Genomic DNA, 25,301 nt, shown 5'->3' on the forward strand with positions numbered 1-25,301 from the left:
CACCCACTTCACTTCCCTCACACCCTTCAACACCTGGCACACTGCCAGTGTCTTCAACAGTGAAGACTGATGCAAAATACTCATTTAGTTCATCAGCCATCTCCTTGGCCCGTTATTATTTTTCCAGCCTCATTTTCTAGCAGTCCTCTATCCACTCTCATCTCTCGTTTATTTTTTACATACTTGAAAAAAACTTTCTCTATCCACCTTGATATTGTTTGCTAGCTTGCTTTCATATTTAATCTATTCGCTCCTAATAATTCTTTTAGTTGCTCTTTGTGGGTTTTTAAAAGCTAATCCCATCCTCTATCTTCCCGCTAATTTTTGCTTTGTTGTATGCCCTTTCTTTTGCTTTTACATTAGCTTTGTCAGCCTTGTCAGCCATGGTTGTATTATTTTGCCAGTTGAGTATTTCTTCCTTTACAGAATACATCTATCCTGCACCTTCCTCATTTTCCCCAGAGACTCACGCCTTTTCTGCTCTGCTGTCATCCCTGCCAGCATTTCCTTCCAATTTACTTCAGCCAACTCCTCTCTCATATCACTGTAATTTCCTTTAGTCCACTGAAATACTGTTACATCAGACTTTACTTTCTCAAGTTGAACTTGATCACTGGCTCCTAAGGGTTCCTTTACCCTAAGCTCCGTAATCACCTCCAGTTCATTACATAACAATCATCCAGTACAGCTAATGCCCTGGTAGGCTCAGTGACAAACTGCTCTAAAAGCCATCTTGAAGGGGTTCAACAAACTCACTCTTTTGAGATCCATTACCAACCTAACTTTCCCAAGCGACCTGCATGTTAAAATCTTCCATGACTACCATAACATTGCCCTTTTGACCCACCTTTTCTATTTCCTGTTGTAATCTCGGGCCCACATCCCAGCTATTGTTGGGAGGCCTGTATATAACTGCCATCAGGGTCCTTTTACCCTTGCAGTTTCTTAACTCAACCCACAAGGATTCAACATCTTCCAATCCTATGTCACATCTTTCTGCTGATTTGATGCCATTCTTTACCAGCAGAACCACACCACCCCCTCTACCTACCTTCCAATCCCTCTGATACAATATGTAACCTTGAACATTCAACTCCCAACTATAACCGTCCTTCAGCCACGATTCAGTGATGGCCACAACATCATACCTGACCATCTGTAAAAGTGCAACATGATCATCCACCTTATTTCTTATACTCCATGAATTGAAATACAACACTTTGAATACTGTATTTGCTACCTGCTTTGATTTTGCATCAGTAATGCACTGGTACTAACCCTGCTGGCGTCAATTTTGTCCTAAATCTGCCTGCCCTTCCTGACAGTCTGAGCATCCTACCCTGAGTCCTTTCACTCCAGTTTCCAATCCCCTGTCAAATTAGTTTTAATCCTCCCCAACAGCCCTAACAAACTTGCCCGCAAGAATATTGGTTCCCCCTCGGGTTTAGGTGCAACCTTTCCCTTTTGTACGGGCCGTACCTCCTCCAGAAGAGATCCCAATGATCCAAGAACCTGAATCTCTGCCCCCTGCACCAGCTTCTCAGCCACGCAGTTATCTGCTAAATCATCCTGTTTCCGCCCTCACTGGCATTTGACATGGGCAGCAATCCAGAAATTACTACCCTGGAGGTCTTTCTGCCTAGCTCTCTAAGTTTTCTTTTCAGGATCTCCTTGTTTTTCCTTCCTATGTCATTGTACTAATATGTACCAAGACGTCTGGCTGCTCTCCCTCCCTGCCCAAAGTGCCATGGATGCGATCCGAGACGTCCCTGACCCTAGTATCTGAGTGTCCCATTCACGTCTACAGAATCTTGTGTCTGTTCCTCTGACTATTGAGTCCCCTGTCACTAGCGTTCCCCTCTTCTCCCTGTTTCCCAACCACACCACGGACCCATGCTCAGTGCCAGTAACCTGGTCTCTGTGGCATTCCCCCCGGGAGGGCACCCTCACGGCAGTATTGCAAACGGTTTACTTATTATTGAGGGGAATGGCCGCAGGGGTGCTCTGCGCTAACTGCCTGTTCACCTTCCCATCCCTTCTCCTGACGGTCACCCGTCTACCCACCTCCTGCAACTTAGAGATGACTACCGGTACTTCCCTGTAACTCTGATCGATTATCTCCTTGCTCTCCCGTACAAGCGGAAGGTCATCCAGCTGCTGCTCCAGATCCCTAACACGGTCGCTAAGTAGCTGCTGCCGGATGCACCTCACACAGATGTAGTTCCCTGGGAGACTCTGGGTCTCCCAGGACTCCAACATCCAGCATGAAGAACACACAACAGCTATTTAAACTACACTAAGTACCCCTGACACAGTAAGAGAAAAGGGAAATCTAGCTTTCCAGTTGGAATCAATACTGTGTGTAGCAGAGTTATAGATATGTCTTATTATCCGGCGGTGGGGGGGGGGGCCCCCACAGACACCTTCCCTCAGAGCATTTGGTTTAACTACCGCTACAGAGAGTGCACACCTGTTCACTCCAGAGGCATGCAGAAAACACACATCAATACAACTAACTCAGCAGCTCAGGCAGCATCTGTGGTCTCATTTTGGACTGAGACCCTCCACTGGGACTGGAAAGGTCCAGGACCCTCCACTGGGAGCGGAAAGGACAGAGACCCTCCATGGGAACGTTCCCATTTCCAGTTTTGATTAAGTGTCTCAGCCCAAAACATCACCTGGTTATTCCTCTCCATAGATGCTGCCCGACCCACTGAGTCCCTGAGTCCCCCAAGCATTGTGTGTGAGTGAGTGTGTGTGTGTGTGCATGTGTGTGTGTGTGTGTGAATTGTGTCTGTGTTTGTGTGTGACTGTGTGAATTGTGTGTGTGACTTGAGTGTGTGTGTGAATTGTGAGTGTCTGTGTGAATTGTGAGAGTGTGAGTGAGAGAGGGTGTGTGTGTGTGTGTGTGTGAATTGTGTCTGTGTGTGTGTGTGAGTGTGTGTGTGTGAGTGTGTGTGTGTGTGTGTGTGTGTGTCTTTCTGTCACTGGATTTCCAGCAACTGCAGATTCTCTGTGTGTACTGTACGCAATAGAATCAACCCCATTCCTTTTTTTGTACACTCTCTTTTTGCATTACTTAATTTAATTTTTAAATGTATATTCCTCTTTGTAATTTATAGTTTTTTTTGTATTGCAGTGTAGTGTTGCAATACAACATACTTCATAACATATGCTGGTGATATTAAAGCTGATTCTCTGAGAATGGTTCGGTTCGAGGCTGAGAAAATGTTACCCGAACACGAACATCCTGTCTTTGAAAGTTTCCACCGCTCCCTGCCCAGTGTCCTGCTGAGAGCTAGTGTTTATATTATTTTTTTTCCGAGGGGTGGAAGGATTATTCGATCGTTAATTCATCCAGTAACCAGTGCAGAGGAACAATTTACAATCACCGCCAGACATGAGATCAGCAGGAACAGCAGACTGGAATGCAATCCTCTGAACACTTCTAAAACAGTTATTGTGGAATTAAATGGCAAATACGTGAGACTGAAAAATGCAGAGAAGATGGAAAAACCTCTTGTTAGTCTTGGAAGCAGTAATGACCAGACACACTATTCGATACTGAGGCAACGCACTGACATTCGGTGCCGAGTACAATTCCTTAGCGTCACGTTAATCAGGAGGCGTCCGAGCAGGTTCATTGTACACGGGGGACAGAGACATCCCCTCCGCTGCCAGGTGTCTGACTGCGTGACAGGGGACCCGAGTGTGTGAAGGAAAATGTGGATCGTGAGTGCAGGTCGGAGACAGGGGGAAGGGGAATTCATGAGAGAGAGGGAGAGGGAGAGCTTTCCTTCCATCAAAGTACACAAGGACGTCAAAGATTATGGGGAGAAGTCAGGAGAGTGGGGTCAATAAATCAGCCATGATGGAATGGTGGAGCTGACTCGATGGGCCAGTAGCCTAATTCCTCTCCAATGTCTTATGGAGAAGGAAAAGGAGAGAGAGGAGGCAGACAAGACAGAGGGGGGAGGGGGACGTAGAGTGAAATGTATGGTTTGCGTCGACCACCAGCACAGTTCTAGGATGTGCTGGGCAGCCCACAAGTTTCAGCATGTTTCTGACACCAGCGAGGGTGCCCACAACTCACTGACCCTAACCCATACGTCCTTGGGATGTGAGAGGAAACTGGAGGAAAGCCACACGTTTACAGGCAGAACACACGGACTCCTCACGGATATTGAACCCTGACTATTCACACTGTAAAGCGTTATTCTAATTGCTACACTGCCATGCTGTCCCGTGAATCCTTTCTTAGTTAAGCGGGTTAAAACTGTGCCTTCTACTCAAGCACGGCCACATTAGTCCCGACTATAATAAACTGAGCCAGCATCTCATTTAGTGATGCTGGCTGAGGGACGGTGACCAGGCTGGAGAAGCAGGCTTCGCTGCTGATCTTCAAAACAGAGTCACCTCGTTTACAAAGGAGAACATTAGATGAAGAGCCCAGAGGCAAGACCTTAGCCCTATCCAGCCAAAAGACCATTAGCAGGCCGTAAAATATAAAGGCAGAATTAGGCCATTCAGCCCATCGAGTCTGCTCCACCATTCCATCATGGCTGATTTATTATCCCTCTCAACCCCATTCTCCTGCCTTCTCCCCGTAATCTTTGACACCCTGACTAATCAAGAACCTATCAACATCCACTTTAAATATGACTTGGTCTCCACAGTTATCCATGGCAATGAATTTCACAGATTCACTACCCTCTGGCTAAAGAAATCCTTCCTCATCTCTACAAAGGGACGTCCTTCTATTCTAAAACTGTTCTCTGGTCCTAGACTTCCCCACTGTAGGAAACATTCTCTCCACACCCATTTTATATTTCGGATTTTCAATGTTCCTTTTTTTTACATTTTTTTATAAATTTTTAATAATAAATTTAGAGCACGAACGCAGTCCCCCACTACCACAAATTCTGCAGTTGAGTATCCCGCATTTGGGGACATCACAGGCGTCAGCACACCCGAAGTGCAATGGCCTCGTCCTGGGAGAACTGCCTTAATGATCATGGTCTCTCCCCTGCCAGGTAAGTATTCAATTTTTAGAAATTTATTCAGAGATACAGCACAGCAGCAGGCCCTCATGTGACTAATTAACCAACTACCCATACGTCTTTGGAATGTGGGATGAAACCGAAGGAAACCCACATGGTGACTGGAATAATGTAAAAACCCCTTACAGTGAGTGGCAGGAATTGAACCCGGGTCTCTGGCATTGCAATCGTGTTAAGCTAACCGCTGCACAAGGTAATCTCATTCATAAGTTTCAATAAGATCCCCCCTCATTCTTCTAAACTCCTGCAATAACAGGTCCAGAGACATCACACACCTCCAATTTCCGAACTTGTTCCCCATTTTGACACCCATGCTCCCCCACTGATTCCCCTAATCTACCACTGCTCCCACTGGATCTTTATCCCAAACTGCTTCAACGTGCTTTAGTCTTGGAGCATCAGCTGAGGTGCCAATGAGCCCATTATTTGAAGTTGAATGTACCTATATACAACGAAACGAAACACCATTCCTCCGAAGCACAGTGCAACACACAGAACACAGGCCAAAGTATCTCCATAAACAAGTCTGTAAAATATACTTCAAAAATGCATGTGAAGCGTGGAGCAGAGGTAAACAGTAAACAGCTCACTGTCCTAGTGACGAGACCTCGGTGGTGGAAGGGTATTCATTGGTCTCATAGTCCCAGTCACACAGTCCTAGTCCTGATGCTCCTGCACCTCCTTCCTGATGGTAGTGGGTCAAAGCTGAGACAAAAACAAAAGCTTTTTCTCAGAAATAAAATGACCAAAAGTCATCCTGAGGTTGCAAATTATTCCCAGCTTTTATACTGAGTTGGAACAACTCCACGTACAGGCATTTCATGAACTTGCTCTTGTAAAGTCGTCCAGAAACATCCTCATAACAGGAATAGAAGTTGGCGTAGCTTCTCTTGCCTGTTTCATCAATCACCAGGACCACCCCGCATTCATTCACATCATCTATCTCTCTCTTTCAATCATGAAGACCACCCCGCATTCATTCACATCATCTCTCTCTCTCTTTCAATCATGAAGACCACCCCGCATTCATTCACATCATCTCTCTCTCTCTTTCAATCACCAGGACCACCCCACATTCATTCACATCATCTCTCTTTCTGATGAGTTAGTGGCCAAATAAGCCCGTAGGAACGGGCACAACTCAGATTCAGATTCACAGTATTTGTCCCACCTACGTACAGTGAAAAGTGTCGTTTGTGTTAACAACCATCACAACCTCGGTATGTGCTGGGGACAGCCTGCAAGTGTCAACATACATTCTGGCCCCAACACAGCCTACCCACAATGCTCGGCAGAGCGACACAGAACAAAACGAACAACAGCCGTTGCTCCCACCCACCCACATGGACAGTCCTCCAATTCCAAAGTACAAAGGTCAAAGTAAATTTATCTTCAATGTCGCCATATACAACCTGAGATTCATTGCCTTGCAGGCATTCACAGTAAATACAAAGAAATATGATAGAATCAATGACAAACCCACCCTAGATCGGGGTGGCCAACATTTACATTCCATACGCCAATTTTTTCATGCACGAGTTCAGATGTGATTTTTTCACGTACGAGTTCTATATTAACATATTTTTACAAGAATTGAACGGGGGTGCAAGGGTTGTATGGCGCATCTGAACTTGTGCGTGAAAAAATTGACGCATGGAATGTAAAAGATTGGCCACCCTTGGTCTAGATGGACAAGCAACCAATGTGCAAAGGGCAACAAATTGCAAACACATAAATAAATAAATAAGCAAGCAATAAATATTGAGAACAGGAGATGAAGAGTCCTTGAACATGAGTCCATAGGGTGTGGGAACAGTTCAGTGTTGGGCTGAGCGAAGTTATCCCCTCTGGTTCAGGAGCCTGATGGTTGAGGGGTAATGACTGTTCCTGAACCTGGTGGTGTGAGTCCTGAGGTTCCTGTACCTCCTCCCTGATGGCAGCAGCGAGAAAAGAGCATGGCCTGGAGGGTGGGGGTCGACTTTACCAGTAATAGACTAGGCCATATCCACTACTTTTTGTAGGCTTTTATGCTCATAGCAATGGTGTTTGCATCCAGTCAGTATATCAGGACAGACCCCCAGCCTCCAGGCTTCAGCTACTGGGTTTCAACTTCTGGACTACAGCTCAAACTTTGGGCTTTGATCTTCAGAATCAACACCTGGATGAGCCAATGGGGGGACCTGGAAATCCAGATTTGCCAATTGGAGTTCCGGCCTTCGTGTCTCACATGGCCACCCAATCCCAGGACACACTGCCCTATGACTGTCTGACATCCACAGGTGTCTGAAGACCTGTCCTGGACCCAACATATCGATGCAGTTTCAGGGAAGGCACAGCAGCGGCTATATTTCATTTGGAGTTTGAGGAAATTCGGTTTGTCACCAAAGACTCTTGCAAATTTCTATAGATGTACAATGGAGAGCATTTTAACTGGCTGCATCACTGTCTGGTATGGAGGGGCCTCTGCACAGGACTGGAAAAAGCTGCAGAAAGTTGTAAACTCAGTCAGCTCCATCATGGGCACCAGCCTCCCCAGCAGTGAGGACACCTTCAAAACACTATGCCTCAAAAAGTTGGCATCCATCAGTAAGGACCCACATCACCCAGAACATGCCCTCTTCTCACTGCTACCATCAAGGAGGAGGTACAGAAGCCTGAAGACGTGCACTCAACATTTTGGGAACAGCTGCTTCCCACCGCTATCACTGCTGCCGCAAAGCAGCTAATTTCACGACATACTGTATGCCAGTGATAGTAAACCTGATTCTGATGTCCTTCGACACCAATCCACATCACTGGCCTTCGAGCGAGAAGTGGAGGCTTCAAGTCTGAATGCCCTTCCTACCCTGGTCTTCGAACACAAACTCCCGATCCACCTCACTTGCCCTCGAGCACAGAACAGACCTCTAATTCCCCCACATCCCCGTCCCCAAACACTAATCTGAATTCTAACTCTCCACATGCCCGTCCATAAACACTAATCTGACTGCTAACTCCTCCACATCCCTGTCCCTAAACCCAAATCTAATCTCTAACTCCCCCCACATCCCTGTCCCTAAACCCTAATCTGACTTCTAATTCCTCCACATCTCTGTCCCTTAACCCTAATCTGACCTCTAACTCCCCACATCCCTGTCCCTAAACCCTAATATGACCTCAGACTCCCCATATCCCTGTCCATAAACCCTAATCTGACCTCTAATTCCTCCACATCTCTGTTCCTAAACCCCAACCTGACTTTTAACCCTACTCTCTATCCCCATCTGAGTTTAAAAAAAACAACCAAATTTGAGCGACATTCTGTGATTTCAACCCACAGACTAAATGTTATTCCTTCTGGCTGTTCCCAGAGCAAGAACAACAGTCCAGAGACTCAGTTCTAGGAGATTTGAGATTGACAGTTATGTAAATAAATCTAACAGGAAGCTGAAGGCTAACCCAAGCAGCATAAAGTTCAAACACAGTTCAGACAATTTCTGGAGGTTGGATGCCCAATGTCTGCAAGTTTGAGAGCGCGTGGCCAAGGACTGGAGGCCCAGAGGCAGGGTTGAAGGTCTGTATATGTGTGTGAGGACTGGGAGGGTAGGAAAGGGGCTTGTTTTGATCTCAGTGAAGCCAGGTTGGGGCCTACCTGCCATCAGGGATGTATATACAGTAAGGTGCTGGAAAAGGGCCAGTAGCATCATGAAGGATCCCACCCACCCTGCTCATGGAGTGTTTGTCCCACTCCCATCGGGGAGGAGGCTACGTAATATCCACACCAGGACCACCAGACTCAAACAGGTACTTTCCCCAAGCAGTGAGGTTGATCAACACCTCCACCCACTTAACCCACCCCTCCACACCCCAACCACCACTACTTTATCATTTCCTGTCAGCCACCTTATGTACAGACATTCCTGTGCCAGTCAATGTATACAAGCTATCTTATGTATTTATATTTATTGTGTTTTAATTTTTATTGTGTTCTTTATCTTATTATATTTTTTTGGGCTGTATCAGATCCAGAGTAACAATTATTTCATTCTCCTTTACATTTGTGTACTGGAAGTGACATTAAACAATCGTGAACCTTGAACCCTGTTTTGTGTTTGTTGTTCTGTTGTTCTGCTGGTAGGCTATGTTGGTGCTGGAATGTGTGGTGACACTGCGGGCTGCCCCCACCACATCCTTGGGTGTGCTGGCTGTTAACACAAATGACACATTTCACTGCGCGTTTCGATGATAAATAAAGCTGAGTCTTAGTCTCAAATGCATTCAAATGGGAAAAAGTGTAATACGACATTCACCAACACTGGGCATTATATGAGCACGTCCCACCCCACCGTCGGCAGTATCTACAGGACACACCGCTTCAGGGAGGAAACATCCATCGAAGATCCCCACCATTCAGGCCGTTCCATCGTCTCGCAGCTCCCATCCGGCAGGAGGTACAGAAACATGGAGTCGCACACCACCAGGTTCAGAAAAAGCCCATCAACCATTCACTTCCTGAACCAACTGGCAAAACCCTGATCACCGCAGTTTGGCAACAGAGAGAGATTATGGGCAACAGTGGGCAGATGCAGTTTAATGTGGATAAATGTCAGGTTATCCACTTTGGTGATAAGAACAGGAAGGCAGATTCAAGTTAGGAAAAGGGGAAGCACAACGAGATCTAGGTGTTCTTGTACATCAGTCACTGAAAGCAAGCATGCAAGTACAGCAGGCAGTGAAGAAAGCTAATGGCATGTTGACCTTCATAACAAGGGCAATTGAGTATAAGAGCAAAGAGGTCCTTCTGCAGTTGTACAGGGCCCTGGTGAGACCACACCTGGAGTACTGTGTGCAGTTTTGGTCTCCAAATTTGAGGAAGGTCATTCTTGCTTTTGAGGGAGTGCAGCGTAGGTTCACAAGGTTAATTCCCGGGATGGCAGGACTGTCATATGTCGAAAGATTGGAACGACTGGGCTTGTATACTCTGGAATTTAGAAGGCTGAGAGGGGGTCTTATTGAAACATATAAGATTATTAAGGGATTGGACATGCTGGAGGCAGGAAGCATGTTCCCGCTGATGGGTGAGTCCAGAACCAGGGGCCACAGTTTAAGAATAAGGGGTAGGCCATTTAGAACGGAGTTGAGGAAAAACTTTTTCACCCAGAGAGTGGTGGATATATGGAATGCTCTGCCCCAGAAGGCTGTGGAAGCCAAGTCTCTGGATGCTTTCGAGAAAGAGATGGATAGAGCTCGTAAAGATAGCGGAATCAAAGGTTATGGGGATAAGGCAGAAACTGGATACTGATTGTGGATGATCAGCCATGATCACAGTGAATGGTGGTACTGGCTCGAAGGGCCGAATGGCCTACTCCTGCACCTATTGACCACGTTGCACTAAAATGAACCCTGGTTTTTTTTTGTTCTAATTGTTGTTTTCTTGTAAAAATTGTGTATAATTTATGTATAATTGATGTTTTCCTTGTGAATGCTGCTCATCTGATACTCTGTGCCTGTGAGACGGCTGCGAGTTTCTCATTACACCTGTGCACATGCACACATTTAAAGATTTGATAAAGATCAGCTTTATTTGTTACATATACATTGAAACATTCAGTCTCCTGCCTGTCAGTAGAAAGTCAAAGAGGATGCTGGATGGATGGGCGGGATCCCTAATACTACTAAGGGCTCTGTGTTCGCAGCGCTCCTGATAAATGTCCCCGGTGGATGGTAGGGAGACCCCTATGATCCTCTCAGCTGTTCTCACAGTCCTCCGTAGGGACTTCCGGTCCGATGGCCGACTGCTCCCAGACTAGTTGGAGATGTAACTTGTCAGGGTGCTCTCAGTGGTGCTGCCGTAAAACTCAGTTAAGATGGGTGGGTAGGGGCAGGGTGGAGAGCCTTTTTTGCCTCAATCTCCTTCGGAAGAGGAGGCGTTGCTGGGCCTTCTCGTTCAGGGGCGTGATATTCAGGGACCTGGTGAGGTCATCTGTGATGTGAACTCCCGAGAACTTGGTACACTTAACTCTCTCTACAAAGGAGCCATCTGCACCTTCCTGAGGTCCACAATGATATCCTTGCCAATTTACCAAAATGTACCAGATCCCATCAAAGCCTCAGCATAAACCTCTATATCAGGTTTTAGATCTCTGATGCGGGAAAACATTTCTCTCCACCTATCTTATCTATGTCCCCATTCCCTCCCGTCAACTTCCAAGGTTTTTGAAAAAGAATTCAGTTTGACACCTGCAGTTTCAATGCTTGGACACAAGGTGACACTAGGCACAACTATTGGATCGGAATCTATTCCCAGCATAGAAAACATTAAATAAATTTCAATGGAACAGTTTCAGTGGAACAAGTTGTCAATTTGCGAGTAGTTTAAAGCCATAAACCATAAGACAATAAGACATAGGACAGAATTAGGCCATTCAGCCCATCGAGTCTTCTCCGCCATTCCATCACAGCCAATTTATCATCCCTCCCAACCCCATTTTCCCCATAACCTCTGATGTCCTGACAAATCAGGAACCTATTTTAAATAGGTTTTAAACTGTTTTAAATATACCCAATGACTTGGCTGCCAGAGTTGTCTGTGACAATGAATTCCACAGATTCCCCACCCTCTGGCTAAAGAAATTCCTCCTCTCTGTTCTAAATGGATGTCCCTCTATTCTGAGGCTGTGCCATCTGGCCCTAGACACCCCCACCACAGAAAACATTCTCTCCACATCCACTCTATCCAGACCTTTCAACATTCGATAGGTTTCATAAGAACCCTCCTCATTCTTCTAAACCCCAGTGAGGCCAGGCCCAGAGCTGTCAAATACTTCTCATTCACTGACTCTTTCATTCCTAGGATCATCCTCGTGAACCTCCTCTGGACCCTCCCCAAGGCCAACACATCCTTTCCGAGATAAGCAGCCCAGCACTGCTCACCATACTCCAACTGTGGTCTGACCAATGCCTTATAAAACTCCGGTCAATAAAGTGCATTGGACCAGGAGCTGTGTGTAACTTCTAGAGATCTGCATCATGAGAGTAACTCAGCAAGAGACGTACTTCTTGTGACTGTTAGTAAAACTCCACCTTCCCCAGAACATACTGGTGCAATTCCATACTGCCGTCACGGACAGCATCCTCACATCAGCCATTGCTGCCTGGTCACACAATATACAAGCCTGCCAACAGGACAGTTTCGCTGTAAAGGTCACTGTCTGCAGTCTACCACCACTGCAGGACTTGTATGTGTCCTGGACAAAGAAGTGAGCAGAAAAAAATCATTGCAGACACTACCCACCACGCAAACTGCCTTTTCCAAAAGCTCCCTTCTGGAAAGCACTACAGGTTTACTAAAACAAAAACTTCATGCCACTGATGCCCAAGCTAAACCCACAGCTACCTGGACTATAACTCATCCCAAGCAACACACATCAAAGTTGCTGGTGAACGCAGCAGGCCAGGCAGCATCTCTAGGAAGAGGTACAGTCGACGTTTCAGGCCAAGACCCTTCGTCAGGACTAACTGAAGGAAGGGCCGAAGAAATTACAGATGGGGAGCAGTGAGAGATGGTTTCACTGAACTCCCGTTGAAGAGAGGATCTAAACTTCTTCGGTGTAGGCATCACCGGAAGAGGCTTCACAGTAGTGAATTTAAAAATGCAAACAACAGGAATTCTGCATTCCAGCATCTGCAGAATTCCTGTTGTTTGCGTCTATAACTCATCCCACCCTGTTACCTGTAAAAAAAAACCAACCCCTTCTCTCAGTTCCTCCGTCTCTGCCACATCTGCTCTCAGGATGAGGCTTTTTATTCCAGAACAAAGGAGATGTCCTCTTTTTTCAAAGAAATGGACTTCCCTTTCTCCACCATCAACGCTGCCCTCAAATGCATCTCTTCCATTTCACACGCGTCTGCCCTCGCCCCACCTTCACACCACCCCAACAGAAACAGGGCTTCTCTTGTCCTCGCCTACCACCCCACCAGCCTCCACATCCTGCACATAATTCTCCAGAACTTCTGCCACCTCCAACGGGATCCCACCACCAAGCACATCTCACCACCCGCCCCCACCCCACCCCAAGTTTCTTCCCCCGAGCCATTAGACTGCTCAATTCCCAGAGTCTAGTCTGACACCAACCTACACACACACACACACTCACACTCAACTGAGCACCACTCCACTCCCCTTGCAATTTTTGCTCATTTCTTTCTCAATTCCTGCTAAAACATTGTTTACATTTACATCATTTATTATATTGTAATTTGTTCTTTACTGTGCCTATTGTCTTGTTTATTAATTATTGTACTGTCTTGCACTGTTTTGTGCACTTTATGTAGTCCCGTGTAGGCCTGAAGTCTAATCTAGTTTTGTGTTGTTTCAGGTAGTCTAATGTAGTTTTGTGTTGTTTCACATAGTCTAGTTTTGTGTTATGTTGTTTCATGTAACACCATGGTCCTGGAAGATTGCTGTTTCATTTTTACTGTGTACTGTACCAGCAGTAGTGGTTGACAATAAAAGCGATTTGACTTTGACTTTATGCAGGAATCACTCCCTGATGACTCCAGTCCTGATGAAAGGTCTCAGCTGGAAACGTTGACTGTTTACTCTTATCCATAGATGCTGCCTGGCCTGCTGAGTTCCTCCAGCAGTTTGTGTGTGTTTCCAACATCTACACATTTTCACTTGTTTGCTTGCCATCTTAAAGGCAGTTAATCTGATCAGCCGTTCTAGTCAGCCCCTCCCCCACCCCCTCTATTGCCCCGTCACTGCACTGTAAACACTTTAAACCAGTTGTAAATACATGCTGGATGTGTTTATACACACCATTCTATAACCGTATTTTAACGGACATCTTGCAGTGACGGGAAATATTGATGGAAGAAAAAGCCACACATGACATTCGTGAAGGGATGAACAGGCAAAAGTTTTGAAGAGCTTATTAGAACTTCTCAGATTAAAGACAGGTGGAAGACCATGATCGCCCACATCACTACGACAGATTAGAACGATGACGACGATGTACTTTAACATCTAACTTTATATTTTATACAATTCCTTGTAATAGTTGAATGTTGTTTTTTGTTGCATGTTGTGTCCTGACCAACACACCAGAGCAAATTCCGAATCCAGGTAAATGTGTGTGCTGAATGAAGTTGATCCACGATGACAGATCGGAGATTTCCATCGGTTCTGTTTGGACACCACCCTCTGAGCATTCTCAGCTCAGCAACATCTCCGTTTTAATGCCCTCACCTTTATCCCTCCACTTCTGAAAACACACCCGGCTCGAAACCTCAGTGTGGCTCGCGATGCTACGAAGGCTTGGGAGCACAGAGCACCCAGCTCAAGGACAGCTTCTACCCCACTGTGATAAGACCATTGAACAAACCTCTTGAACAATTAAGATGGACCCTTGATCTCGCAATCTACCTCATTACGGCTTTCTGTCTGCACCGCACCTTCTCTGTAACTATAACACTTTATTCTGCATTCTGTTTTTGTTTTACCTTGTAAAAATAAAGTGGGCACGTGGCCAAGTGGTTAAGGTATTGGACTAGTGACCTGAAGGTCATGAGTTCGAGCCCCAGCTGAGGCAACGTGTTGTGTCGTTGAGCAAGGCACTTAATCACACAGTGCTCTGCGATGACACCGGTGCCAAGCTGTATGGGTCCTAATGCCTTCCCTTGGACAACATTGGTGTCGTGGAGAAAGGAGACTTGCAGCATGGGCAACTGCCGGTCTTCCATACAACCTTGCCCAGGCCTGCGCCCTGGACAGTGAAGAATTTCCAGGCACAGATCCACGGTCTCGCAAGACTAACAGATGCCTTTTATTTGTAAAGATAAAGATTAGTTCTATTTGTCACTTGTACGTTGAAACAGTGAAATGTGTCATTTGCATCAACAACGAACACAGTCTGAGGATGTGCTGGGGACAGCCCACAAGCGCTGTCATAGCAAGCCCACAACTCACTAACTCTAACGCGTTCAGCTTTCGACTGTGGGAGGAAACCAGAGCACCTGGAGGAAACCCACGTGGTCCTGGGGAGAACATACAAACTCCTTGCAGACCGAGGCGGGAATCAAATTCCAACCATTGATTGTGGTGCTGTGAAGTGTTGTGCTAACCGTGACACAACTGGACCACCCCTTTGTACCATGTTAGCACACCGTGCAATGAACTGATCCGTATGAATAACACCAACAAAAGCTGTTGAGTCTATCTTTGTCTGTGTGACAATAATAAACACATTTCCAATCATTTCTCACCAGTTTGAAAACACTCCCTCACCAGATGGCTATATTTTCAGCCACCTGGCCTCTGAGCTCCGGAATTCTATCCCTGGGCCTCACAGCGTCTTCACGCTTTTCTTTATTAAGAAACACAAGAGATTCTGCAGATGCTGAAATTCTTGAGCAACACACACAAAATGCTGGAGGAACTCAGCAGTCAGGCAGCATCTCCAGAGAGGAAAAAATAGACAACGTTTCGGATCCTGATGAAGGGTCTCGGCCGGAAATGTCGACTGTTAATTTCTTTCTGTAGGTGCTACCTGACTTGCTGAGATTCTCCAGCATTCGTGTTGTTCTATGTTCTATATACTGTTCCCTCTAAGCTATGTGGCTGCACAGCTACACAGTAACTGAAATGCCCCCATGCACATACCCTTTGTTACCACACAGCTGGAATATTTTTTCAGGTAATGTTAATATAATTTTGAAATCTATGTCAATACAATTGTGAAATACCATGTAATTAGTTGTGTTAATGTATATATTTCATAATTTTTCTAAATACTAAATGTACCACAATGTTTATTTTGAAACATTTTAGAGCTTCAGTGTATTTACATGGTCAGTATTTCAAGTTACAGACTGTTGCAATAAACACAGAATGGAAGTCAGTTGCTCATTGTTAATAAACTGTTGGCCCACTGAATGCTGACACAGTCTACAAAACAAAAAACACTTAAAAGTACCACACAATTTTCAGGCCGTGTAAAAATTTTCTGCTCAGAACAATGGTTGGCCCTCGCAGTTTAACAAAAATGAGAGGGAGCGCTGGTTACCTCTGTAGGAGGCCGGCTGTTATGCCCTCTTCTATTTTCTGCTTTGAGGCTTCGGAAACAGAATTGGTTTGTTATTGTCACATGTAGCGAGATGCTGTGGAAAACCTGTCCACAGTGACCGGGTGAGAGGGGAGAAATTCACTTAGAGATAAGTGTGGATCAGAACCAGGCCACCTAGCAACCCTCTGATTAACCCTGGCTTAATCACGGGACAATTTTCAATGACCAGTTAACCTACTAACCAGCATGGCTTTGGACAGAGAGGAAACCGGAGTAATCCCACACGCTCACAGGGAGAACGTATAGATTCCTTAGAGATGGCACCGGAATCGAACTCAGAACTCCAAAAGAAACGCGCTAACCACTTCGCTACCGTGACGCCCATATAAAAGGAACCAGAGAGGGTGGTCTGTATATGGAACGACCTGCCAGAGGAACTGTTTGAGACAGGAACATTAACAACATTTAAAAGGCAGTTAGACAGATTCAGGGTTAGGAAAGGTTCAGATGAATATGTGCCAAATGCAGGCAAGTTTTTAGCTGGCACAGCACTGTAGTGGTTAGCATAATGCTATTACAGTCCCACTGCTGTCTGAAAGGAGTTAGAATTCACCCCGTGACTGGGACTCGGTGTGTTTCCTCCAGGTGTTCAGGTTTCCTCCCACATTCCAAAGATGTACGATTAGGGCAACACACATCAAAGTTGCTGGTGAACGCAGCAGGCCAGGCAGCATCTGTAGGAAGAGGTACAGTCGACGTTTCGGGCCGAGACCCTTCGTCAGGACTAACTGAAGGAAGAGTTAGCCAGAGATTTGAAAGTGGGAGGGGGAGATCCAAAATGATAGGAGAAGACAGGAGGGGGAGGGATGGAGCCAAGAGCTGGACAGGTGATTGGCAAAAGGGATACGAGAGGATCATGGGACAGGAGGCCCAGGGAGAAGGATAAGAGGGAGGGGGGAAAAACCCAGAGGATGGGCAAGGGGTATAGTCAGAGGGACAGAGGGAGAAAAAGGAGAGAGAGAGAAAGAACGTGTATATAAATAAATAACGGATGAGGTACGAGGGGGAGGTGGGGCATTAGCGGAAGTTAGAGAAGTCAATGTTCATGCCGTCAGGTTGGAGGCTACCCAGACAGAATCTAAGGTGTTGTTTGGACCTCCTGTTCCATGATCCTCTCATATCCCTTTTGCCAATCACCTGTCCAGCTCTTGGTTCCATCCCTCCCCCTCCTGTCTTCTCCTATCATTTTGGATCTCCTCCTCCCCCTCCCACTTTCAAATCTCTTACTAGCTCTTCCTTCAGTTAGTCCTGACGAAGGGTCTCGGCCCAAAACGTCGACTGTACCTCTTCCTAGAGATGCTGCCTGGCCTGCTGCGTTCACCAGCAACTTTCATGTGTGTTGCTTGAATTTCCAGCATCTGCAGATTTCCTGTTGTTTACGATTAGGGCTGGTGAGTTGTGGCTGTGCTATCTTGGTGCCAAAAGCAGGGTGACACTGATGGGCTACCCCCAGCGCAACCTCGGACTATGACACAAATGATGCATTTCACTATGTTTTGATGTTTCGACGTACACGGGACAAGTAAAGATAATCTTCTAATCCTTCTATCCGAGTCTGCAGCTGACACTTGCCTAGCCTCTTGCTCCTGGCCTGAAGCTTTGCGGCAGCTGCACGTTCCTGGAATTTGGCCCCAGTGACCTTGCACGTTTCAATTAATCTCCCTTCTATTTCTGTAACTTTACTGGACTCCCTCCAAGGGGAAAGGTGAAGGCTGTAAAACTTAAACAACAGGAATTCTGCAGATGCTGGAAATTCAAGCAACATACATCAAAGTTGCTGGTGAACGCAGCAGGCCAAGCAGCATCTATAGGAAGAGGCGCAGTCAACGTTTCAGGCCGAGACTCTTCGTCAGGACTAACTGAAGGAAGAGTGAGTAAGGGATTTGAAAGCTGGAGGGGGAGGGGGAGATGCAAAATGATAGGAGAAGACAGGAGGGGGAGGGATAGAGCCGAGAGCTGGACAGGTGATAGGCAAAAGGGGATACGAGAGGATCATGGGACAGGAGGCCTAGGGAGAAAGACGGGGGGGGGGGTGACCCAGAGGATGGGCAAGAGGTATATTCAGAGGGACAGAGGGAGAAAAAGGAGAGTGAGAGAAAGAATGTGTGCATAAAAAGGAGTAACAGATGGGGTACGAGGGGGAGGTGGGGCCTAGCGGAAGTTAGAGAAGTCAATGTTCATGCCATCAGGTTGGAGGCTACCCAGACGGAATATAAGGTGTTGTTCCTCCAACCTGAGTGTGGCTTCATCTTTACAGTAGAAGAGGCCGTGGATAGACATGTCAGAATGGGAATGGGATGTGGAATTAAAATGTGTGGCCACTGGGAGATCCTGCTTTCTCTGGCGGACAGAGCGTAGGTGTTCAGCAAAGCGGTCTCCCAGTCTGCGTCGGGTCTCACCAATATATAAAAGGCCACATCGGGAGCACCGGACGCAGTATATCACCCCAGTCGACTCACAGGTGAAGTGATGCCTCACCTGGAAGGACTGTTTGGGGCCCTGAATGGTGGTAAGGGAGGAAGTGTAAGGGCATGTGTAGCACTTGTTCCGCTTACACGGATATGTGCCAGGAGGGAGATCAGTGGGGAGGGATGGGGGGGACGAATGGACAAGGGAGTTGTGTAGGGAGCGATCCCTGTGGAATGCAGAGAGAGGGGGGGAGGGAAAGATGTGCTTAGTGGTGGGATCCCGTTGGAGGTGGCGGAAGTTACGGAGAATAATATGTTGGACCCGGAGGCTGGTGGGGTGGTAGGTGAGGACCAGGGGAACCCTATTCCTAGTGGGGTGGTGGGAGGATGGAGTGAGAGCAGATGTACGTGAAATGGAGGAGATGCGTTTAAGAGCAGAGTTGATAGTGGAGGAAGGGAAGCCCCTTTCTTTAAAAAATGAAGACATCTCCCTCGTCCTAGAATGAAAAGCCTCATCCTGAGAGCAGATGCGGCGGAGACGGAGGAATTGCGAGAAGGGGATGGCGTTTTTGCAAGAGACAGGGTGAGAAGAGGAATAGTCCAGATAGCTGTGAGAGTCAGTAGGCTTATAGTAGATATCAGTGGGTAAGCTGTCTCCAGAGACAGAGACAGAAAGATCTAGAAAGGGGAGGGAGGTGTCGGAAATAGACCAGGTAAACTTGAGGGCAGGGTGAAAGTTGGAGGCAAAGTTAATAAAGTCAACGAGTTCTGCATGCGTGCAGGAAGCAGCGCCGATAAGGGGGGTGCTGTTGTAGTCTGGCGTACTGACCTCTACCTTGCCGAGGCACAGCGACAACTCGCGGATACCTCCTCTTATTTACCCCTCGATCGTGACCCCACCAAGGAGCACCAGGCCATTGTCTCCCACACTATCAACGACTTTATCCGCTCAGGGGATCTCCCATCCACTGCTACCAACCTTATAGTTCCCACACCCCGCACTTCCCGTTTCTACCTCCTACCCAAGATCCACAAACCTGCCTGTCCTGGCCGACCTATTGTCTCAGCTTGCTCCTGCCCCACCGAACTCGTTTCTGCATACCTCGACACTGTTTTATCACCCCTTGTTCAATCCCTTCCCACCTATGTTCGTGACACTTCTCACGCTCTTAAACTTTTCGATGATTTTAAGTTCCCTGGCCCCCACCGCTTTATTTTCACCATGGATGTCCAGTCCTTATATACTTCCATCCCCCATCAGGAAGGTCTCAAAGCTCTACGCTTCTTTTTGGATTCCAGACCTAATCAGTTCCCCTCTACCACCACTCTGCTCCGTCTAGCGGAATTAGTCCTTACTCTTAATAATTTCTCCTTTTGCTCCTCCCATTTCCTCCAAACTAAAGGTGTAGCTATGGGCGCCCGTATGGGTCCTAGCTATGCCTGCCTTTTTGTTGGGTTTGTGGAACAATCTATGTTCCGTGCCTATTCTGGTATCTGTCCCCCACTTTTCCTTCGCTATATCGACGACTGCATTGGCGCTGCTTCCTGCACGCATGCAGAACTTGTTGACTTTATTAACTTTGCCTCCAACTTTCACCCTGCCCTCAAGTTTACCTGGTCTATTTCCGACACCTCCCTCCCCTTTCTAGATCTTTCTGTCTCTGTCTCTGGAGACAGCTTATCCACTGATATCTACTATAAGCCTACTGACTCTCACAGCTATCTGGACTATTCCTCTTCTCACCCTGTCTCTTGCAAAAACGCCATCCCCTTCTCGCAATTCCTCCGTCTCCGCCGCATCTGCTCTCAGGATGAGGCTTTTCATTCTAGGACGAGGGAGATGTCTTCATTTTTTAAAGAAAGGGGCTTCCCTTCCTCCACTATCAACTCTGCTCTTAAACGCATCTCCTCCATTTCACGTACATCTGCTCTCACTCCATCCTCCCACCACCCCACTAGGAATAGGGTTCCCCTGGTCCTCACCTACCACCCCACCAGCCTCCGGGTCCAACATATTATTCTCCGTAACTTCCGCCACCTCCAACGGGATCCCACCACTAAGCACATCTTTCCCTCCCCCCCTCTCTCTGCATTCCGCAGGGATCGCTCCCTACACAACTCCCTTGTCCATTCGTCCCCCCCATCCCTCCCCACTGATCTCCCTCCTGGCACTTATCCGTGTAAGCGGAACAAGTGCTACACATGCCCTTACACTTCCTCCCTTACCACCATTCAGGGCCCCAAACAGTCCTTCCAGGTGAGGCATCACTTCACCTGTGAGTCGACTGGGGTGATATACTGCGTCCGGTGCTCCCGATGTGGCCTTTTATATATTGGTGAGACCCGACGCAGACTGGGAGACCGCTTTGCTGAACACCTACGCTCTGTCCGCCAGAGAAAGCAGGATCTCCCAGTGGCCACACATTTTAATTCCACATCCCATTCCCATTCTGACATGTCTATCCACGGCCTCCTCTACTGTAAAGATGAAGCCACACTCAGGTTGGAGGAACAACACCTTATATTCCGTCTGGGTAGCCTCCAACCTGATGGCATGAACATTGACTTCTCTAACTTCCGCTAGGCCCCACCTCCCCCTCGTACCCCATCTGTTACTCCTTTTTATGCACACATTCTTTCTCTCACTCTCCTTTTTCTCCCTCTGTCCCTCTGAATATACCTCTTGCCCATCCTCTGGGTCACCCCCCCCCTTGTCTTTCTTCCCGGACCTCCTGTCCCATGATCCTCTCGTATCCCCTTTTGCCAATCACCTGTCCAGCTCTTGGCTCCATCCCTCCCCCTCCTGTCTTCTCCTATCATTTTGGATCTCCTCCTCCCCCTCCAGCTTTCAAATCCCTTACTCACTCTTCCTTCAGTTAGTCCTGACGAAGGGTCTCGGCCTGAAACGTCGACTGCGCCTCTTCCTAGAGATGCTGCTTGACCTGCTGCGTTCACCAGCAACTTTGATGTGTGTAGGCTGTAAAACTGACGGCAGCCACTAGGGGGAGCTTGTGGCCAATAACAGCCCTTCCCTGCATCAGCCAGAACTTCCCAACTCCAGCACCCCTGGATGCTGCCATCACAGAGAGCGAAGCATTGTGCTGGTCAGCGTGGGGTCAAGAGCCAGGGGTCAGAGGGAAGAGAGAATACAGGAGGGGGAAGGAGAGGGGTGAGGGGCAGAAGGGGAGGGAGGGAAAAACAGTGAGAGAGGGGAAGAGGGACAAAAGAGGGAGACACAGAAAGTGATGGAGTTATAGAACACTACTGCACAGAAGCAGACACTTTGGCCCATCTAGTCTAGGCAGACAGACAATGAGGTGCAAGATCATAACAAGGTATTTGCAAGGTAAACAGTCCAACTAATCATACTAAGGAGCTGTTCAAGAGTCTTTTACAGCAGAATAGAGGGTTTCCTTGAGCCTGGTGGTATGTGCTTTCAGGTTTTTGTATCTTCTGCCTGATGTGGGTGTGGGGAGGGGGGTTAGAAGAGAGAACGTCCGGGGTGGGTGCGGTTTTGATTATGCTGGCTGCTTTACTGAGGCAGTGAGAAGTGTAGACAGAGTCTGCGGAGGGGAGGCTGGTTTCCGTGATGTGCTGAGCTCTGTCCACAACCCCCTGCGGTTTCTCGCGGTCACGGGCAGAGCAGTTGCCGTCCCAAGCCGTGATGCATCAAGACAGCTGCGGAGGCCAAATCCTTGGGTATATTTAAAGAGGTGATTGATGGCTCATTGGTTAGTAAAGTGTGTCAGAGGTTTCAAAGCTATATTTAATGTCAGAGAAATGTAAACAATATATATTCTGAAATACTTTTTCTTTGCAAGCATCCCCGGAAACAATGGAGTGCCCCAAAGGATGAATGACAATTAAATGCTAGAACCCAAAGCCCCCCCAGCTCTCCCCTCACACATTAACAGCAGAAAAGCAACAACCTCCCTCCCCCACCAGCAAAAGAGCATCTGTGCCCTCCACCGAGCACTCGTGTGCAGCAGAGCATCAATAAAGACACAGACTTGCAGTACCCCAAAGATTACTGATTCACCTAGTATTCAACATACCACAGGCTCTCTCTCCCCCAATAAAGGAAAAAGAGATGTCTCCGTTTCACAGTGAGAGTGGAGACATAAACAACTCGCTGATTTACAATGTTAAAAGTCCATTGTGTCGCCTTTTCTGAGCTCTGTGCCCAAAGAACTCGGGTTTCTGGGCGCATAGCCGGAGATCTTCCATTTCCCACGGTTACAGGGAGAAGGCATGAGAGTGGGGTTGATTAAATGACAGAGCGGACTTGATGGGCCAAATGGCCTATCTCTATACCAATGTCTTACGGTTGGATGATAGAATGCTTTCTCTGATGGATTGAAGGTGCTTAATAAAAACAAGGTTTCACAGAATCTTTCTGAGCAAAAATCACATTAGGGAGACAGACGAACTGTTCCAGGACAACCTGAGGGGAAAGAACGAGAAAGTGCGGTGGCAGCCCGCAAGTGTCATCGTGCTTTTGGGGGCAACATAACCTGCCCGTAACTGACTAATCCTAACCCCTCAGCACATGTCAAAAGGATAAACCAACGATCCAAATTTAAAACACAAACAAAGTCATAGAACACTACAGCACAGAAACTGGCCTTCAGCCCATCTAGTCTGTGCCAAACCATTGGGCTGCCCAGTCCCATTGACGTGCACCCAGACCAGAGCTCTCCATAGCCCTCCCATCCATGTACCTATCCAAACTTCTCCTAAATGTTGAAATGGAACCTACATCCAACACTTATACTAGCAGTTTGTTCCACACTCTCACTACCCTCCGAGTGAAGAAGTTTCCCCTCAGGTTGCCCTTAAACAGTTCATCTTTCTGCCATATGTGGTGATTTTTGTCCAGAAAAATTCTGTGAATATCTCATCTTTAAATATACCTTCGACAATAAGCTCTTGCAAACCATTACGCCTTGTGAGAGAACATCTGTTGGTCACTTTTTCTCAGAAATGGCGGATACGGCCCCATCCATCACAGGAACAAAGTCTTTGAACAAGGTTGAAAGGGTACTAAGAAAATTTACAAGCGCGTTGTTGGGTCTGGAGGTCATGAGTTACAAGAAAGACTGAATAGGTTAGGACTGTATACTTTAGAATGTAGAAGATTGAGAGGAGATTTGATAGAGGTATACAAAATTATGAGAAGTATACATAGGGTAAATGCAAACAGACTTTCTCCACTGTGGTTGGGTGGGACTACAACCAGTGGTCATAGGTTAAGGGTGAAAGGTGAAGTGTTTAAGGGGAACACGATGGGAAACTTCTTCACTCAGTTCAAAGTTAGCACTGCACTAGGTAATCTCTCTGCACATTGGAGGATATAACAATTTCCTGGGAAAATTTCCACCAAAGAGCCTTATAAAGATTTTAAGGATCATCTGGAAGGGCAGACAGACTAACTGGAAGAGGCCACGTGAACAGCATCTCCACCTTGATAAAGGAACACCAACTCCACTGGATAAACTATATCATAGAAACATAGAAAACCTACAGCACAATACAGGCCCTTCGGCCCACAAAGTTGAGCCGAACATGTCCCTACCTTAGAAATTACTCGGGTTACCCATAGCCCTCTATTATCATCTGGATGCCTAACTCACATCTCCCCAAACAGATTCTTTACTCCCAGTTGAAGGGAGGTCAGCGAGCCCCTGGTGGACAAAGAAAACGTTTCAAAGGTAAGATCAAAATCAGCCGGAAGAAATTCAACATGACATCTAAAAACTGGGACGACATGGCACTCAACAGATACACCTGGAGAAACCTGTTCAAGAGGGAGCTGCGCTACATGAGACCGACTTCCACTATGCCGCAGAGAACAAGTTGCAGCTGTGAAAGGAGAGGCCAAACAACCAAAAGACCCAACCACTAATCACAACCACCACTTACTCTTGCAAACACTGCACCAGAACATGTAGATCCTGGATCGGCCTCTACAGTCACCTGACGACCCACCAACAGACAACCCACTAGGATAACTCCTACGCAATTCAAGTGACCGCACTACTGTACAGGCAGATCCAGGATCCATAGACACCCTAGGACCCACCAATAGACAACTCCTACTCAATTCAAGTGATCGCACTCCTGCTGTAGCAGGTAGGAGAGTGCTCTGATTTACTTTAAGCCCTGTAAAACAGCACCAAGATTTCTTGGTTGTGAGGAGGACAGGAGGCTGTCTGAGAAAGTGCCGGAAGAGGTGTCAGGAGCTGTGCCAGAGTTGCAGATTGGCGTCCAAGGAGTAACGTAATGCCACAATGATGTTCAGAGGATACGAGGCGCCTGCTCAAGGATTTAAGCTGCATTTACAGCTTGAGTACAGCCCTGCCAAAGGGCTTTAGCAGTGCTAAAACACCCTCTCTACTCCAACTTACACAATGAGTGGGGTAGAAATTGTGTAGGCAGAAAAATAATTATTTACATGATAAATCTGTTGGAATTCTTTGAAGAAATAACAAGCAGGATAGACAAAGGAGAATTGGTGAATGTTGTGTACTTGGATTTTCAGAAGGCCTTTGACAAGGTGCCACACATGAGGCTGATTAACAAGCTACGAGCCCGTGGTATTACAGGGAAGATTCTGGAATGGATAAAGCAGTGGCTGATTGGCAGGAGGCAAAGAGTGGGAATAAAGGGAGGCCCTTTTTGGTTGGCTGCCAGTGACTATCGGTGTACCACAAGGGTCTGTGTTGGGA

At 47.0% G+C, this 25,301-nt stretch overlaps 1 protein-coding gene and 1 pseudogene across 2 annotated transcripts in view; both read right to left on the minus strand.

Moving 5' to 3' along the window:
• ddah1 (dimethylarginine dimethylaminohydrolase 1) overlaps positions 1 to 25,301 on the minus strand; it is a 139,019-nt gene that overhangs the window by 41,781 nt on the left and 71,937 nt on the right. The gene's annotated exons all lie outside the window — the stretch shown is intronic.
• Positions 4,887 to 5,041, minus strand: LOC134355285 (U1 spliceosomal RNA; annotated as a pseudogene).

This window comes from Mobula hypostoma, chromosome 12 (genome assembly GCF_963921235.1).
Source record: "Mobula hypostoma chromosome 12, sMobHyp1.1, whole genome shotgun sequence".
NCBI classification, from domain to species: Eukaryota; Metazoa; Chordata; class Chondrichthyes; order Myliobatiformes; family Myliobatidae; genus Mobula; species Mobula hypostoma.